The 19,844-nt window shown below is 40.6% G+C and overlaps 1 protein-coding gene across 6 annotated transcripts in view; it reads right to left on the bottom strand.

The window, feature by feature from the left end:
• Positions 1-19,603, bottom strand: part of Erc2 (ELKS/RAB6-interacting/CAST family member 2) — a 978,194-nt gene extending 958,591 nt beyond the window's left edge. For all 6 annotated transcript variants that reach the window (XM_047532409.1, XM_047532410.1, XM_047532412.1 and 3 more), the window contains exon 1: positions 19,484-19,603. The gene's annotated coding sequence lies outside the window, so the exon portion shown is untranslated. The remainder of the gene's footprint in view (positions 1-19,483) is intronic.
• Positions 19,604-19,844: the final 241 nt, after the last annotated feature.

The raw sequence follows: 19,844 nt of genomic DNA, 5'->3' as shown, positions 1-19,844 counted from the left end.
AGTTTTGAATCAGAATTCTTAGGCTCTTCAGAGTTCTAGACAAAACCTGGGGGCAAAAGGAAAGACTTCTCAGTCAGCACCCTTTTCTCCCCACCCCTGGTTCAAATATACTCCTGGGGCCTCACACACGAACTCTGCAGCTTTCACGCTAGGCTATCTCCAATCCATTCCAGGGAATGGGAAATATTTTTTGTAAAAGGACAAATGAAAACATACTTCAGGTCTTGAGGGCCATTCATTCTCTGTCACGTGTACCCAGCTCTGCCATTTCAGCATAAAAGCAGCCATGGATGATTTAATAGGCATAGGCGTGTTCCAACAAAACTTTATAAAAAGAGGTGGTAGCTAACTTTGGCCCACAGGCAGTAGTTCTCTGACACCTGGTCTATAACCTCACATATAGGTGCCCCTTGGCCTGGGGGTGTGCACACTGGTAGCAGGATTTGCCCTCAGGAAGACAGACCCAGCCAAGATTCTCAAGCAGACCCTGAAAGACGACTTGGGGTCTTTTAGGCAAGGAGGACTCTAGAATACCAGGCACAGGCTCCAAGTGGGTACCTGGCTTTTGGCGGAGAGGACTTCTCCCCATGTGGAAAGATGCAGTCAGAAGAGGGCAAGGGTGGAAGGCCCTGTGCAGGGGTTTCTCTTGCCAGGTCTAAGGACATAAGAGCTACACAAAACAATTTTGAATATTGAAAAGAATAGTGGGTGCTTTAGTATTGTGACCTTTTCCTAATGTCATTGAAATCACTTGCGTGGAAGCTGTCTGACAATTTTGTAATTACAGCCAGAGAAGAGAAACATGGTGTTTTTGAAAAGGAAAGGGAGCCTCAGAATCAGATCTGGTTAGTTGTATCTCTAACTTCTTAATGTGCAACCTCAAGCAAATTACTTCATTTCCCTCACCCTCAATATTCTCATCTATAAAATAGGGATAATAGCAGTACCTTTCATAGGGATTTGGGAAATATTAAAGGAAATGATACAAGAAAATTGCTTAGAACAATGCTCATCTCACAGCTAGTTCTCAATAAGAGCTGACGATCAGCCCAAGGCTACCAGAACATGACACAGTGGTTTTAAACCTCCAAGTTATCTCAGGAATTCTCTCGGTTCACTAAGCTCAGCCTTGTCAGACTATCTTGGATCAAACTCAATTTACTATTTTAAAATGCTTAAGACATCAGTCAATTTAAAAAAACTGGAAAGACCTTCAGGCTACTATATTATGCATCTAGAGATACTGAAAGTTCCAATAATAAACAACTTAATCCTTAAATGCCACAAAGACATGGATTAGGAAAAAATTCCATTCAACAGAGATTTTCAAAAACACTTTCCCATCACTCTCCAAAAAGCTCTATGTAAGTCAAACACATCTATGCACATATCACTACTCTCTCCACTACTCTCCTTCAATTCCCCCAAACTCATTTTATAATTACTGTTTTCCATGTGCAGATTTAGCATGATTACATGCTCAGCTACCTTGGCTCATATTTTGCAGCAAAGTGTTTGAGTGAAGAGGCTGACTATACTCCATGCTATAAGGCAAGGGCTGGGTAAACCCAAGTATTAGTTAACTGCTCTGTTCATTAACCAACTGTTAAATTTCAAATCTTATCAATTTATTTCAAAATATTAAATTTAAAATTGGAAACATCTAAAAACTTTTGCTAAAGAAACACAGTTATCTAGCACACAGCTAAATCCCCAAGTTAAAAATATAACAAAATCCAAACAATAAGCAGTAAAAATAAAACATAACTTGACATGCTAAACAGAATTAAAATAGCAGTTATGGTTAATATAATATGCTGATTATAACATTATTCATTGCCTCATAAAGTCTCATAAATGGACAAATTAAACTGGTTGCACTGAAGAGAAAAATAACTAAGGTTTTTAGATTCGTTTTTAAAACATCTGTGCATTTCTTTTAATCTGCAAACATGAAATGTCAACTGGCAGAGCTTTAGCTGTAGCATACTTACAAAATAAAGAATATTCAGGATTTATTGGGTTTTACACTAAAAAATCTTCAATCTGTCAACTAACAGATGTTCCAGAGAAAATGACAGAAAGGTGGAACCACTATATCCTCTTGCCCCTAGAAATCTAATCACACAGAATTTTTCTACATTTACAATAATATATGGGGATTATGTCTAAATAGCTTTTTACTAAAAGAGAATATACACATAATCACATACTCAAGGAAAATTTTAGCAATGATTTTTTTAAGCAAAAAAAAAAAAATCCACAATCGACAGCAAGAGTTAAAGAATAGCTTAAATGTGCAAATTTCAGAAACAAGCACTCATCTATGTATTCTGGAAAGAAGAGAAAGAATAAATGTTATTGCCTAACTGAGGTTTCTGAAGAGTATGACTGATAACCACGGAGGAGTCACAATTGAGCCTTTAGCAAGAATTAAGTGGACAGAGCTGAATGGTATTCAGAAAACCCTTTAAAAACTGAAATTACTGCTAGGTACAGTGGTGCACACCTATAATCCCAATGACTCAGGAGTCTCAGGCAGGGCAACTGCAAGTTCAAGGTCAGCCTCAGCGACTTGTCTCAAAATAAAAAAATAAAAAGGGCTGGGGATGTGGCTCAGTGGTACGGCACTCTTGAGTTCAATTCCCAGTAAGGTGGGGAAGGGAAGACATGGAAGTACAGTGAATGAGAATCAATTAGTATATGAAGTCATCAACTGAGCCAAATCTCTTGTCCAAGAATGCATAATGATAAGTTTATCTAAGAGAAAAATAAATAAAAAGGGAAATTAAGGTACATGGTTTGAATCCATTCAATAAATATTTCTCAGGAATGAATCTGTATTATGTTTTCTAACATGCCAAACACTCAAATTCTTCCACCTGGAAGCGGGTCAGAGCCCCTTTATTTGGGTTTTCATCAACAACTCTATTGTACAAGGCTGCCAGCTGTTCTGGACATTGGAAATAGATGAAGTCCTCTCTGAAAGCAAAAGATGTGGCCTCAGATGGAGAGAGTCCTATTAATGACAGAGTGTAGTATCACTTAAGAAAGAATATCCAGCTTCAAACTGGGTGATAAATGGGGCTAGGTGGCAGATCCACAATCATGTTTTTTAAAGAAGTTGCAAATCTCATGAGAATTCAAGGATTGTTTTTAGTCAGTAATGTGGAAACAAACAATATAAGTATATTCTTGATCATCACAGCAGACAGGCCCCACAAGTATAAGCTCCAAGCCATACCCTGAGGAATCACTCTGGATCAATGAGAACTGAAAGAAGATGAACTTGGGACTCTACATGAGGTGTTCCTGCTGGATGAAAGGTAAGGGAGGTCAGGTTCCTCAGCGTGAGTGGAAGTTGCATGGAAGTTGAATGCTGGGGAGATGGTGGGAGAATTGAGTCATTGCACAGCAGGGTAGACCAGCTGACTGCCAAAGAACCGCCCAGAATAATCAGCATCATATTCTGGTTACAAGCAGCAATTTAGTTAATGCAGTTAAATTAATGCTGTTAATTTGAATTAGTAATATGAAGTGTACTCAATTTCTAAATTGATTTAAGCTTTATGAAGGCATAAGAGCTTTTTTTAAAAAAAATGCCTCACAAGCTTTATGTTTATATAATTAAAGTATCATTACAATAACAATAATTTAAGATAACCCTGGAGTTCTATGAGAAATTTTCTTTAAACGGGATCTCATCCAAGTTTGAAAAACCTGGGTGAAATGATTGAGCATACCATAGACTTGAGTCCTGACTCTCACATTTACTATCTGTTTAACCTTGAGCAATTAATGGACTTTTCTGAGTCTTAGTAAATAACAAAGTCCTCAGGTGTAACAATGGCTACTTTACAAAAATGAAGTGTGTAATGATTAAATCAGTGACTGGAGAAGTGCTTATCATAATGCCTGAGGCTTATAAGTACTCAGGACAACCACCATCATCATCAATATTGACCGCGGACTCATTGGGTTGCTTTCTTAAATTAAAACCTTTAGTACAATTTGTTTTTCTTATGAGTAAAATAGGAATACTACCACCAACATCTTGCAATGGGTCTGAAAAGACTGGCTAGTTAAAAAGTTTGCCAGAAAATTCGCAAACAAAAGTAAAATGTTGGTCAAGGTGGTAAATATTCTTCAAAATATTCATCATCCCTCTCTAGCTGACCCATCCCTCCCATAGGAAGAGAACTCTTGCTTTGCTGACATTGGACTTGGCCCTGTGACTTGTGTGGACCAAGAAAATGTGAGCTGATATGACTGATACCATATTCAGACAACTGTGGGTAAACCATTATGTACTTCTCCAGTATGAGGATGGCCTGTCCAAGAAAGGCTGTCAGCCTGGGTCCCAGAACAGAACCACATACGACCTGAGAGAGGGGAACCACTGAGTTGAGACTTAGAGGTCATTTGTTAATTTCATATACCTAACAACATCTAACTAATACACTCAGCTACCATGAATACAAGGCTAAAACAAAAAATATTTAACATTTAGGTTAAGATACAGGATGGCATTTCCCACTGACTTACCCCTCATTTTTTTTTCCTTCTTCCTTTTACTGCATTACTAATTTAGGTCACAGTCATCCTTTCAGGGACAGAATATTTCATGCTGGGTCTCCAGATGAGGTAGAAATCATTTATAAATGTCTTTTCAAACACAGATGCACCAACCATTTTAACTCCTTTCATGTGTGTTCTCTTTATCATTCCTAGGTTCTCCTGATGCTTGGTCATCAAGATCAAGGCAATGTTGAAAAGGCTCAAAGTACAATAATCCTATCTTAGATGATATAGTTGTACAAAACTGTGCAAATAGTAAATGCCAGCTAGCGTCAGTGGGCGTGGCCTGGAGTCCATGACTCTAATGGTTAGCACATGAATGAGTACATGTCCTGGAAGACAGGTCCATGAAGAGTCTATCTGCCCCTGGCCCAAGCAAGCTTCACCATAGGAAGCCAAGAGAAAGGGAACCACACATTGCATCTGCTATCTGTGATCCCATCTCATAAGGGCTTTGTGAGTTTCTGATTGTACCATTAATGCCAGTGACTTCCCTTGAGCCTTGTGTAAGACAGATGATTTGACATGATAGCTCCTTGAAAGCAAAAAATATGTCTTGTTCATCATCATATCTCCGCACTATTACGTTTGTTAACTAAAGGCAGCTCAGTATGGAAAAGTTAAAAGCATGGGTTTTGAGGCCATGGGTACAAGATTCAAATTCCAGTTTCTCCACTTACTTGTGTCAGAACCTTGTGAGCAGATACTATACATATCCAGCCAATGGCCCTCTGACTTAAACAGTTTAGAGTTCCCCAAAGAACTTCCATGGCCAATACAGTCTCTCTGCATAAGGGATTCTTTTGAAACTTAGGAAGCTAATCTTCCCTTGTAAAGGGTTGAACAGAAGTACCAGGCAATTAACCACCTTTGAAAACAGCTGACAGATATTTATACACCAACGTTTATAGCAGTGTCATTTAAAATAGCCAGAAGATGGGGGAAGAAAGCACATATCCATAGCTATTGATGGGATGAAGAAAATGTGGCATATACATAAAATAGATTATGATTCAACCTTAAAAAAGAATGAAACTCTGATGCATGCTACAACATGAGTGACTTTTGGAAACATTATGCTAAGTGATATAAACCAGACACAACAGGACAAAAATTGTATAATACCATTTATGTAAGGTACCCAGGCTAGTCGAATTCATAGAGACATAAAGCAGAATAGATGTTTCCAGGGGCTGGAGGAAGGTGATTGGGGCATTGCTACTTAATGGATACCGAGTTTCCATATGGGACAATGAGAAAGTTCTACAGGTAGATGGTGGTAAAATTTAAAATAGTTAAAATGGTAATTTGTGTTATGCATATTTTACCACAATAAAACATAAAAATAAAAGAAAAAAACAACTGTCATGAACTAGTGGTATATACCCCTGCTCCCTTCCCTGTCAGGTGAGGTCATCCTAAGACGGTTGCTTTCCACTCTCTCCACCTTCTCCTGCTGGGATTAAACTGCAGTAGCCACTACAGCAAATTACTTAGTAATGCCTCATCTAATGGCTGACCTCTCTTACTTGTCTTGTATCCTCATTCATTTATCAGTGTCCCCTGTATGTCCCAAATAATTACTTATACTAGAATACTTGTCTCAGGAACAGCTTCTGTAGGAAACTCAACTAAGACACCTAGGCAAGTTTCCTAATTTCTCTGAACATTAATTTCCTCACCAAGAAAAGTAAAACTTAGATCAAAAAGTCATGGTGGAGATTAAATGAGTTAATTCTTGAAACTGCTTAGCACAGTGCCTAACTCAGAATAGGCACATAATATGGACTTTTGGTCCAATAGTGATCTGCCATTTTGACAGAACATAGATTATGTCTCTCAGTTGCAGGAAAAGATTAGAAATCCAAGAGCCAACTTGTTCCCATCTTCTACCTGATTAAATCTCCCATGACATAGCATTCACCATTTAACCCCAATAGGCATTAAAATGAAATGGAATTTTTGCATCCAACTCAATCCTCTGCCTAGAAGTTGGCTGGGTCCATAAAGGAAATTAGATAAGCTCCCCAGATATTAACCAGGCCCTTCAGAACAGACATAATATCACCATATTCTCTTGACCTAGGTAATTAGAGAACTGTGAGGTTAACTGTTCACAAACTGTAATTCATATCCCTTCCTCTCTTTGACTCCAAATGCACTATGTTAGCATCACTAAGGGTATTAATCAGTTTTTCATCACTGTGATCAAAATAACTGACAAGAACAACTTATAGGAGGAAAGATTTATTTTGGCTCACAGTTTCAGAGGATTCAATTATGACCAGTTGGCTCCAAGGCAGAAAATCATGGCAGAAAGGCAAAGCAGAGGAAAACTGCTCAGCTGATAGCAGCTGGGAAGCAGACACAGGGTCAGGCGGAAGGGGCTGGGGACAAGATGAACCCTTCCAGAGCATGCTCTTTCTGACCTACTTCCTCCAACTAGGTCCCACCTCCCAGTAGTTCATTCCGTTATCAGTGGATTAAACCACTTGATGAGGTCCAAGTATTTGTGATCCAATCATTGCCTAAAAGCCCCACCTATGAAACTTGCTGTGTTGGGGACCACGCTTTCAACAAAAGATATTTGAGGAGACATTACAGATCTAAACCATAACACTGAGGTTTATGGCAAAGACAAGGAAACATTTAGTCTTTTTCAAGTTCCATAGTACATCATTCTAACAAACGAAACCATGGAATCATGAAATTCCATTGAGGTGTATCCTTTGCCAAGTACCATTTTATTTGCTTTAGTTTCTCTTGTTTGCCAGAATACATAGAGAATTTTACTACCACAATGATCACCTATGTTGACTGAGAAACCAGAGGAATAGGTTATTAGTTCTGGTGAATTCGCAAAAAAAAAAAAAAAAAAAAAAAAAAAACTGATGAGGTCCAGGGATATAACTCAGTGGTAAAACACATGCTCAGCATGCACAAGGCCCTGGGTTTTATTTTTATTTTTTTAATAAAAAATAAGACTGATGATAAATTCAATGTCTATCTCCTACTTCTATAGAAAATGCTTTTCTGATTATGCATTTTTTCAAAACCTGGGCAAAGAAATGTTGACTAGACTTACATGTTTTAAAAAAGTAGCTCTGTTCCCCAAAACAAATAAATGCTAAAATCCCAAACCACATCTTGCTCTTTGACATAATCCCCAGGCCTTATGTATGTCTAGTATTTCATACATACATAGTCTTTCCATTTTGTTCATATTTCATAAACTATATACAATTGGCCAAATTAAGTCCAAAGTATCTGACTAAACCCCAGCCAGACTGGGCATGTCTAATAGTTTCCATCTTTGCCTCAGTTACATTACGAGCTTCATACTTCTCCCTATAAGATGGCTTACATTTTCCATTTCCCACTTATAAAATAATGACAAAATTCAAGAACTATACCAGTGATCGCACAAAACTCCTATACAAATATGGTGATGCTGCTGAAGTAGAACTACTTTGGTTGTGATACAATAGTTCAAAATATTGATTCATAAACTGAGGCACAGAAATTAAGAGCAATGTATGAAAGGCAGCTCAGCTGTGTAACCATGTGAGGCAGAAAAATGTAGTCAGAGGCAGCCAAGTACGGATGGGGGGCAGTTGAACACTGTTATATCCCCTAATTGCCGACCTTGTACACATCAGGGAATTATTAAACCATTCCCATTTATGAACTATCTCATGCCACTTTCAAATTATTATATGTTATATTATTATAAATTTATATTATTTATATAAATAATATTTATATTATAAAATAAATTTATATTATTATATAAATTATTCTAAGTACTTTCCTTCATTGGTCTAACAAAGTCAGTTTGATTCTACCCATTAACTGTAAACATTTGCAAAGATTTTTAAGCAAGGTCTATACTCTCTGTGCCCTATTCAAAACTCACTGAAGAGAGTGTAGTCCTGGATGGTCTTTGGAGAGATTCTCCAAACCTACAAGTATTGTGGAATTCCATAGCAGATCTTTGATCAGGAGCACCCTCACCTAGAAAATGGTCTTTGAAAGTTAGTAAAGTTGCATAAATTGCGTTTGTGCAATGAAATTACAAAGGGCACTGTAGGATTTCCAAGGCTATATTCAACCTTTCTACCGTTCTCCAAGTCATCCAGTCACCCACTCTTTCCAGTTTCAAGCTCCTCAACCCACACTCAAGCCTCAGACTCCACAGAAGCACCAAAAGCAAATTATTATTGCCAGAAAAGTGGAACAAAAGGAGAATAGAGAATTCAGTGTTTCCAATTATGCCAATCCCCTACTTGAAATCTTTTGAGGCTTCAGCTCAAGCTCCATCTCCTTAATGGCTCATGGGGTCCTTAGGTCCTGTCATTCTCTTCAGTTTTTCTCACCATTCACCAACAGCCAAGTTAAATTCTGGCCTTGTAAGTCTACCTATGTTCCCCTCTCCAAACCCCAGATCTCCCATTCTCTCACTCACTTTTGGACCAGGGCCACACACTGTTCCCTCTGTTATTTTCAGCCAACTCCAATTCCCTTTCCGTGACACCTTAGATGTTCCTCTCCTCAGGAATCCTTCCTTCATCTTTCATCCATAAATGTCCTAAGTCCTCTATGCCAGCCTTGATGCTTCCCCACGAGAGCACCCATTGCTATAGCCTGCTTACTTCTCTGGTGCTCCAGTAGATGCTACCCCAAATCATCTGCTCTGTTTGCAGTCCTCATCTGTGCCCAGAGGAGGACTGGAATGAAGCAAGCACACACACATATATGATGAATACATCTACACATATATACATTATATATACATTATATATACCTATATATGGGCTTAGTTATTTGTTAATAAAGTTCATCATGAAAACACTGAGGCCATTTTTGTTTTCTAGGTTAAAATAGCTAATAAGTGATAGTTAGTTGAAACTCTGCATGAAGAAACTTGTAAAAAAAACTTATATATACACATATATATATCACCATAGATAAAGGGCCTTTGAAGAAAGTTGGCCCAAATGTTAGAGAAATAGAAATTCCAAATAAGGAGAAAGGTAGTGACAGATTCAGAAAAAGAACTTAGGTCTCCTGACCCCTGGCCAGTGTTACCTCCCTGTATTCAAAAGAATCTGCTCTGAAGTTATTCTAAGCAACTATTCATGTTGTGAATTCAAGGTGGCCCATCGATGTATTTGAAGCCTGCATATAAAAACATGTCTTAACAAAAAAGGTAAAGAATTCCCCATGAGTGCCCATGACTCCTAACTGCTCCATGCTCACAAACCTGATATCCGGCAGCCACTGGAACTCCATTGCCTTTGTATCCACTCTGCATCAAACAAGTCCATTTTCATGGTGCCCATAAGAAAGCCAACCTCTGGGACTATCATGGAAGGCAAAGTGGGGGAGGTATAAAAGAGAGGGTGGACATGATCAGAGCACAATGTATGCACATATGGAAATGTCAAAGGGAAACTCATTAAGATGTACAATTAATATGCATTCAGAGGTACACTGATTTTTTTAAAATTATTTTTATATATGTTTTTAGCTGTTGATGGACCTTTATTTTATTCATTTATTTATATGCAGTGCTGAGAATCAAACCCAGTACCTCCCACATGCCAGGCAAGCACTCCACCACTGAGCTACAACCCCAGCCCAACATTATTTTTTTTAAAGACTGCCAAGCTCTCACCCCACTCCCTACCCAATCTAGTGCTTTCCCAAAGACAGAGGCTTTGAGAAAAAGCTGTATAAAGATCCAAAATGGGAAACAAAGAAGGTCTAGAGGAACTTCACAGTCTAGAAGGGAAAAAAACATACACATGGCCAGACGATGGAAAGAAACCAAAAACCCTCTCCTGAGAGGCAAATGTGAGAAAGAGTCAACAACTCTGCTGTACTTGGATGCTGTTCCTTGAACCACGTTCTTGCTCTTCAAGGTGATGACAGTGAGCTGGAGCCAGCTGGCAGGAAGGCAACATAGCCAATCTGCCTTAAGCCAGACTCAGGAAAGCCTGAGGGGAGTATGATACCCACCAGTAACACTGAGAAAATCACCAGGGATCACAGGTCTAGCCCAACCTCACATCTTGCAGAGATGCCCGATTCTCCACCTTCTCAGAGAAGGTCACCACCCCCAGAGCAGCTCCCAGACACCAAAGACCTTCAATTACTTCAGACTCACAGAGGCTGAACTCCCACCCTGACCACAACCACCTTGTTAGAGAGAAATTCACTACATAAGAACTAGTAACTGCAGTGCACAGCAGGACTTTGTTTCTTAGGAAACTCTGCTCTTTCTTGCTATAATTAGTCATACCACTTTAGCAGAAATGTGTCTCTCACGGTTTGCATAAGGATCTGAGAGCATTCTTAAAGAACAGTCACATTGCTCAATTCCCATTCAAGCCCTTGTCTTCTAAGCCACTAAGAAGTTACCTTGAATTAATAGTTTGCTCCTCAGACATTTAGGAGGAATGCATTTTGCTGCCTACAATTCATTCATACCCTGAATTCAGAATGATGACTAACTTCACAGGTGGAAAGCAGAAGGCATGAAAAAAGAAATAATGCTACCAGACCCCCCTACACACACACACACACACACACACACACACACACAAAGAGTGTAAGAGTTAAGTGAACAAAATGTAGAATTCAAAGTAAAGCTGCTGGTATAATGTGTCTATGAACATTGCCACTGGTCTTTAATCTACACAGGTATTCCAAAGATGTCCTTTCAACACATACTCATTCTGTGGGACTGCAATGTCATTATCGATTTCCAGGAAAAAAGTAATCACTTAGTTCCTTCCTAAAAGTGCTGGTGGCTCTCTCTCCCTCCCTCTCCCTCCCTCACCCTCCTCCCTCCTCTCAATTTTGTTGAGTGCCCACTAGGTGCCAGCAACTACAGATTTCCTGGGCTCTTAGCAAGATGAACTTGAACTCATATTGGCAAACTCAATAGAGTTCAAGAACACAGGGAGTAGAACTTGAAAGCAACAACTTTGAAAGATGTAAGTGGAAAAGGAATGCCCAAGAGGTTAAGAGCACAGCCCTGGGATTCAGTCAGCCAAATGTAGAGCAAATTCACCTGGGGTAGAAACTGAACCAGCCCAAGAAAGGATTGATCAAGTTTATATAACTCAATTAAGTCCTTGAGGAAGTGGCTTTGGGCTTCACCAGCTAAGGCCAAGTGAGTAGAACATCACCCAGAAGACTCGGCCCTAGTTGTGAGAGTGAGACATCTAGTTTACACTGGTGATTTGGGGTTTGACACTGTGGGGCTTGGAGGTCACTTTTGTTGTAATTGTGAGGCCCTATACGGCTCCTACCTTGTCTAGGGATATTGGCCTTGAGAGTCAGGCAGATATGAGTTCAAATATGGTTCAAATATAGAATCCAGGGGGACTATACCACTGATCTACAACTCCAGATCCTGTTATTTTTATTTTGAACAGGGTCTTGCTAAATTGCCCTGGCTGGCCTTGAACTTGCAATCCTAGTCTTGGAGTAGTTGGGATTACAGGCACACACAACCACACCTGGCCAAATCTGACTTAGTGAGACCCTGTCTCTAAATTTAAAAAAATTTGAGCAAGTTTTTCTATTTCTTCACTCACTTAGTGAATATTTATTGAACATGTGCTATGTGTCAAACACTCTTGTAGGCACTGGGGATATGGCACACATCTGTAATCTCAGCAACTCAGAAGGCTGAGGTAGGAGGATCACAAGTCTGAGACCAGCTGGGCAACTCAGCAAGATGCTGTCTCTAAATTTAAAAAAATTAAAAAGGCTGGAGATGTAGCTCAATGGCAGAGCATCCCTGGGTTCAATCTCTAGTACTGAAAAAAAAAAGAAAGAAAGAAAAGAAACAGGGCATTAAAGACTTCTTTTAATAAAAAGTAAAGTGCAATATATCTTCAGTATTTTTTTCAAACATGAAAGCAAATATTACTGAGCCTAACCATTCAATTCAAAATAATCTGTTAGTACAGAGACCTGCATGGACAACTGATGTAGATGCCTGCCTGCTGCTTTCCTAAGCACAAAGGAAGGGCAAGTTACCTAGGTGTCAGGTTTATCTAGAAGACGAAGAGTAAGATAAATAAAGTTTAGCAGATGTGCTAAAAGATGATATATCAGTAAGGATAATTTAAAAGTGCTGCAAAAACAATACAAAATCTTCATGGGTAAAACAACAGTTGTTGTTGTTTTTTTTCTTGATCACATTGTATATCCAACTCCAGTTGACTAAAAACTTTGCTCACTTAGTGACTCAGGGACCCAGGCTGATGGGGGCTCTGTGCTTCTATGATCATCCCAGCAGTAGAAGAGAGCACTAGGATGGTCTCGCACTGGAAATTAAATGTTCTAGAATAGAAGCAATGCAAGTCACTTCCAACATATGCCTGGAATGAAAGAAAAAGTGACTATGGGGAACATTAACAGATATTAAGACACAACAAGCTGTGGAATAATAAAGGTGCTTATTAAAGAGGATGCTCAAGTAAAACATCAGGACCACTATAAAGTTCACAGAATGCTAGACCTAAGAGGGTATGTAAGGGTCATTTGAGAGAGGTGGCCTCAACATAAAGACATCTCAGACAACATAAACCTGAGCTCTGAATTTTTATTTAAGAAACAAAATTTCTGCAGATGAAAATTTCTACAGACCTAAAAACCACTAATATAGACCAAATCCTTTTTTGTACAGGTTTTCAAAAGTAGAGGAGAGGGTGAAAGAGAGATGGAGTGAGACCCAGAAAGTTAAAGTATCCTTTCCTCCATGAAAGCTCTGGAATGTTTAATGGATGACAGCAGAAATAAGTCCATTGACAGAAACCACTGCAGCATCCTCTGACTTTACCCTTCATCTCTTCTACCTTTAACTGGTACGTTGGAGCCAGACTCAGACCAAAATTGTGTCAGATGAGGTCATCAATGGCTCAATAAATGGTACTGACAATGAGCAGAAATCCCCACCCTAAAAGGCACTAAATAATGATTCACATTCCATTAGCAATTCTCTACATTACTCATTCTCTACTTCCTGGCAAAGGTGAAGCCATCAGTAGAAGTTAATACTAACCTTCAATAAACTTTTATTTTATTCTGAGAAGATTATAAGTTAACAGCTAACTCTGATTTGAGTTCATCCAATTCCATTCTCTCCTGCTGTTCCCAGGTCTTGCTTTGTGCCCAGTTTTCCTTCCATTGTCACTCACACTTGAGCATATCATGTACTTAAGTCTCACTGGTCTCCCAGCCTCCAGTCTCTAGCCCATGAAATCAAGCTCCGATATTTCAACATGGAACTCAGTTGTCTCCTTAATCTTACTTTAACCTACTTTGCCAACATCATTTCCTCTATGGTACTTATCTTGCCCAGCCAAAGGCAGGATGAGGAACTTAAAAGTCAAAATGACATTGCCTTGAATCCCAACGTGATTCACACAATGTGTGTGATGTGGGGCAATTTCCTTAACCTCTTTGGGTTTTATTCTCACTTATTAAATAACATGAGAGCATCTACTTTGAAAGGCCCTTGAGAAAGTTTGTTATCAGTAAGGAGTGAGCTTCACTGCATGTAAAAACTAGTGGCTTAGAGCTAAGTAAGTCTTTTTGTTTCATGCAACAAGAAACACAAGCAAGGCAGTGTAGGGTGGTACTATGAATGAAAAATGTCATCAAGACCAAGATCCTTCCAAGCTCCACTTTTGCCCCTTCTCCCCACCACCCCCAGATCATGCTGGGGATTGAACCCAGGACCTTACACATGTACACTCTACAACTGATCTACATCTCCAGTCCTTTTTCTTTAATTTTGCAACAGAGTCATACTACAGAGGTTTGTCTCACACTTGGCATTCTTGCCTCAGCCTCCCAAATAGCTGGGATTACAGGCACAATTGGCTTTGCCAGTTTTTTTGTTTGTTTGTTTATTTGTTTTTGGTACTGGGGATTGAACTCAGGGGCACTGAGCCACATCCCCAGTCCTATTTTGTATTTTATTTAGAGACAGGCTCTTACTGAGTTGCTTAGGGCCTCACTTTTGCTGAGGCTGGCTTTGAACTCAAGATCCTCCTGCCTCAGTCTCCTGAGCTACTAGGATTAAAGGCTTGCACCACTACCCCCGGCTGGTTTTGCCATTTTTAACACATGGTTTTATCTTCATTGATGTAGCTGGCTGTGCCAATCCAGGCATTGTGCCTATGTTCTCACAAGCAAACAGGGGCCAAAAGCAAGAGTGTACCATCCAAGTGTCTCTTCCTTCCTCATAAAGCTTTCAGGAAAGGTTTCACCCAACAGTTTCCACTTATATCATCATCAGAACTCAGTCTCATGTCCATTCTAAATTACTTCTAAGGAGTCTGGGAAGAGGAAGTAGTCATATTCCCACTTCAAATAACACTGAGGTGCTTTTAGTAAAAAAGGAGAGAATGAATATTAGGTAGGCAATCAACAGTGTCTACCCCCACATTAAATTAGATATTTTATGGAAAGTGCTAAGCCCAATGCCTTAACCACTCAATAAATGTTAAGCTATAAATACTATTGCTATTATTATAATAGGTATTATTGTTGTTTTTCACCTTTCTTGCCTCTGGTCAAATGGACTAATTCATTATATCTGTACATGCTCTTTATATTACTATTGTATTCACTGCTGGATCTGCATCTCCAAATCTCTCACTGCATCAGAATCCAAGAAAATGCTATTTTACCCAAGAAGTCTTTCTTTATACCTACTCTCAATGAGTTCCATAACAGAACCCACGTAAGATTAAAACTCTGTGTTCACCCTGCATTGAACATTATCTCTTGCAACACAGTAGATTCTAACAAATAGTCCCTTAATAATTTCAGTAATTCATGTGTATACACATACCTGCTTTTATAGTCAGTCCTCTAGAATCAAATATGGTTTGTTCCTGAAATGCAAATGTTAAACACTATATTTATATATCGTAAAACTAGGTGTGGGAGTAAGAAGATGAAGACTGCATTCTCCAAAAAGGAGAAAAATGACAAAATTCTCTAATGACACTGCACTCTGTATCCACTATGGGAGTCTAAAATGTAGTTTATCAAATATTCCCTCCCTTCTATGAGTAATCTACTTTTACCCACAGATGTTAAGCTTCCCCGTGTGACTTGCTTTGCACACACACAAAAAAAATTGTCAGTGGAAGGGACATTTGCTCATGTGGTTTGCCTTTGCTCTTGACTACATGACCTGACATTAGAAGGGCATGCCCCATGTAGCTGCTACCCTTTTAGCCTGGGCCCCAGAGCACACACGGGACAGGCTGGAACCCAAACTACAGCCTGCAGCAGAGTCACCCCAAGAAGTTCACCCTAGATCAACCTGAAGACTCTTGAGTATGAAAATAAGTACCTGTTGCTGCAAATTGGGGGTTTCTGTTGTGCTGCCAAAGTTGATTAATATATCTTTACCACTTGATATATTTTAACATACCTTAATGTTCATTCATTTTTTTTCTTCACCTAAGAAAGAACAAGCTGAAGAATCTCCATTTTTGGTATACCCAATAATATCTATCTTTGGATCAACTGTTTTAAGTTTATAGGACCTACATTATTATTAATATCAGTGATTCTCTGCTTTTCATTTGTTCCACTATCTGCTAAAATAAGGAACACTGCAACAAAATATCAAGGAAGAGCTGGTTGTAGTAGCACACAGTTCTAAGGAGGCTAAGGCAGGAGATTGACAAGTTGGAAGCCAGCCTCTCTAACTCAGCAAGACACTGCCTCAAAATAAAAAATAAAAAGAGATGGGGATGTAGCTCAGTGGTAGGGCATCCCTGGGTTCAATCCCCAGTACTGAATAAAAATCAAGAAACAACATAAACATTGCTGAAATTCTATTGGCTGTGGGCTGACAAGTAGGTATTCCATGGAACAGTCAAATTTGTTAGCTGATTTTTTAAAAAAGGCTAAAGCAACAATGCAAATTGTACACAAGTCAACCTAACCAAAGTCAAAGACTATTTTGAGGACTCCAACCCCATTCACCTAATTCATTTTTAGGAGACTTCTTCTAGCAAACCTCCACATTGAGTTTTATCAATGAGATGGAACTGATGATGCTTAAGTCTATGGTTTTCCAACACACAAAAGAGAGCCAGACTATTTTAACAGAATAATTTTAAAAATAAGAATATCTAATCACTAATGAAAAAAGGATTGCTTTGTAAGTGAAAGAAAAAAATGAAACTCTAATGCTGTAGAGAGAGGAGTCAAGAGACTGATGTTAAGCACATTTATTCAACCAAGATCTATTCAGACTCCCAACTGGAAATTTAAGGTATCAAGAAAAATAAAAGAGTGAGGATTTTATTTTGTTTTACCCTTTTTAAGTCATCATCAAGTTTGGAACTAAATTTCCACTGGGCCAAAACTGCTCTAATAGGGATATATAATACACAAAGTTCCTAAATTTGCCTATTGGCAAAAACAACACCTAGGAATGGAAAGGTGAACAGGCAGGTACAAGGACCATCAACACTGCAGTGGGCTTCTCACAGGTAGGCTCTGTGCATGTTGGGAGAGTCCACACTTCAGACTGGACACATGGAGACCACACAATTAAAATTTTAATTCAAGGCCACAGCAAGGTCACAGTCTCTGGGTCAGACAAACCTGGACCAAGTTCTACTCTTCCACTAAATTATGGCAAGGTACTTACTTTTAATTTCCACATCTATAGTTTAGGGATAGTAACTGTAATATCTCGGAGGGACTCTGCAAAGTTAGAAAAAGGTAATACACATAAAGTTCTCAGTGAAGCAACAGCATATGCAATTATAATAATATTAGTAGTAATAGTAATAATACTGCCTTGACAAACCTGGCTTCTACATGAAGACTATCCTAATCAGAGCATTCTGGTTCACGATCTGTTCATGAAATGCTAAATTCACAGCTTTACGTTCATATCCAGGTATAGCTTCTATAAGATGACAGTTCTCTAGATCAACTAGTAATTTTTCTAACAAATTCAGGGAGCAGGGTGTTGAAAAGTCAGTCTTTCATTATGAGATAGTTGAGAAGGATCTGTTCCTTCTCCCACAGTTCATCTAACCCTGAAAGTCTAGCTGGTGAGAGCCATGACTCCATCACTATCCATACCCCCTCCCCCTCCAAAATGTGAAAGGCTTTTATTAGAGCACAGAAGCAAATGGACAAGATGGCTCACATTAGAAAAAGGCAAACTCTTCTACCCTCCAGAAAGAATGTCTTGACCCCAGAGTCACCTCCAAACTGACACCCCACAAAAGAGAACAAGGCAGCACTCACTCCCCTAAGTTGTGTTACACTGTCAAAACTAAAAAAAAAAAAAAAAAAAAAAAAAAAAAAAAAAATTCCCTTCTGTTCATATTGATACTAATACAGAGCATTTGCCTGCTTCAAAAACACCTTATAATCCATCCAATAGAGTTAAGGGCTATGTACTGTACCCTCCGAAACAATGTGACTTTACAAGGACAAGAGTGACCATAGGAGACAAAGTGCCACACCCTTTTCCCAGATAGCTCAACAGTAAATGGTGTCTCTTATAAAGAAGACTGCAATTCTGGAGAAAGGGGTGACAATTCTAAGCCCCATTACCCCTTCCCATTTCATTCTTTACACAGATTCATTTCCTTTTCAAGGCAGTGGCCTCAGCATCACCAACTACTACAACTAAAAACCGGGGTGGGGGGAAGGTTGGACAAGAGAACAGAGATCAAACATACTTGCTTCTAAGCCCATTTCGAAGAGTTTTCTTCCCGCTTGTCTGCCTCTCACAGCTGGAGCCCCATACCTGGTAGAAACCAATGGTTAAGTAAAACCACTGATTTTAAAGAGCCAACCAGGAAACTAACCAAGACAAGTGGGAGTAGCCCTCCTCTCCCAAGCATTGATTGGCTCTTGGGGTGCCACCGGTCCCCATTCCACCCACATAAGTGGCAGGTGTGGCTGTCAATCACAGAGGGAACTGACAATTCACTGCTCCGGGAGTAAATTGCCTTTCATCCAGCAAAGGCAGGTAGCCGCCTAAAATCGATCCTCTCCTAGCCGAGAAGACCCTCCCTCTCTGGCAAGGAGAACAGAGACCCTTAAGTACAAAATAAATAAGGCAAGGCTGAACAGGGAGTTTGCGAGCGCTATTTTATTATCCCGCCCCAAAGCAGCCCTTAATCTTCACTGTCCTAAAATGATCTTTCAAAGGCTCGGACAGTAATTAAAAAAAAAAAAAAAAAAAAGTACCCATTTTCTTGTATAATTAAGAGATGGGTAGAGGAAGGGAAGGAGTGCAGTCCAATTTAATTTCACATCGTATTTCTTTTCATACACCACCACCTCTACCCCTCCCCAATAAACCCGGCTTCATTTTTCCTGACACGGATTTTTTTTTTTAACCTGCTCCCCTCAGAGCCCACCCAGACAGCTAAGGGACCCCACCCCCTGGGCTGGGGATCCTCCTTCCTCCACTTTGTTTCTGCTTGGGGTTCCGCGAGCCCCCTGCCCCTGTGAACACCCCACCCCTCGAGGCAAGAGGGCAAGCCAGGAAAAGAGGGGGATCTGGAGAAAAGAAAGGCGATGGCAGTGAGGGTGGCTGCCGGAGAGGGACTGCAGGAGGTGGCCCGGGCCGCCCGCGCGCCGGAGGAAACCGTGCACTTGTTCCAATCCGGGGGTTTATACATCAAGGCAAATCCGCCCTTAGGCCGCCCAACCCTTCCCCCGCCCAAGAAAGCCCCAGTGGAGGCGGATGGTTCACCCCTCGGCTCCCCTGATAACGCATTGCAGCTTCCCACAAGCGAGGGGAACCCGGCACGAGGGATGCCCGGCAGGGCGCCCCGAGGGAGCCAGGCACCGGGCGGCCCCGGCGCCGGCGTCTCACCTTTGCGATGCTCGCCCCGGGGCCGTCCCACATGGATTTTTACAACCTCACGTCGCCTCGGCCCCGGGCGGCCGGGAGGAGCCGAAGTCGGCGCCGGAGCCGGAGCGATCAAGAGCGGGAGGAGGAGGAGCGGGCCGGGGAGCTGGAGGGCGGGAGGGAAGGAGGAGGACACCGCTCCGAGGGCCGGGGCCGGGGCCGGGCGGGGCCGGCGGCCGAGGGGGCGGCACCCGCCGCAGTCCCGAGACGCGCGCTCGCGCGGCGCTGCCAGGCGCTGCGCTCCACCGAGCCCCCGCCCGGCCGGCCGGCGCACTCCCTCGCTCGCGGAGGCCCTGACTCACATTCCCAGCATTCCCGAGGAGCC

The sequence above is a fragment of the Sciurus carolinensis genome, chromosome 17 (genome assembly GCF_902686445.1).
Source record: "Sciurus carolinensis chromosome 17, mSciCar1.2, whole genome shotgun sequence".
Taxonomy (NCBI): domain Eukaryota; kingdom Metazoa; phylum Chordata; class Mammalia; order Rodentia; family Sciuridae; genus Sciurus; species Sciurus carolinensis.
This window is presented reverse-complemented; position numbering and strand designations above follow the sequence as displayed.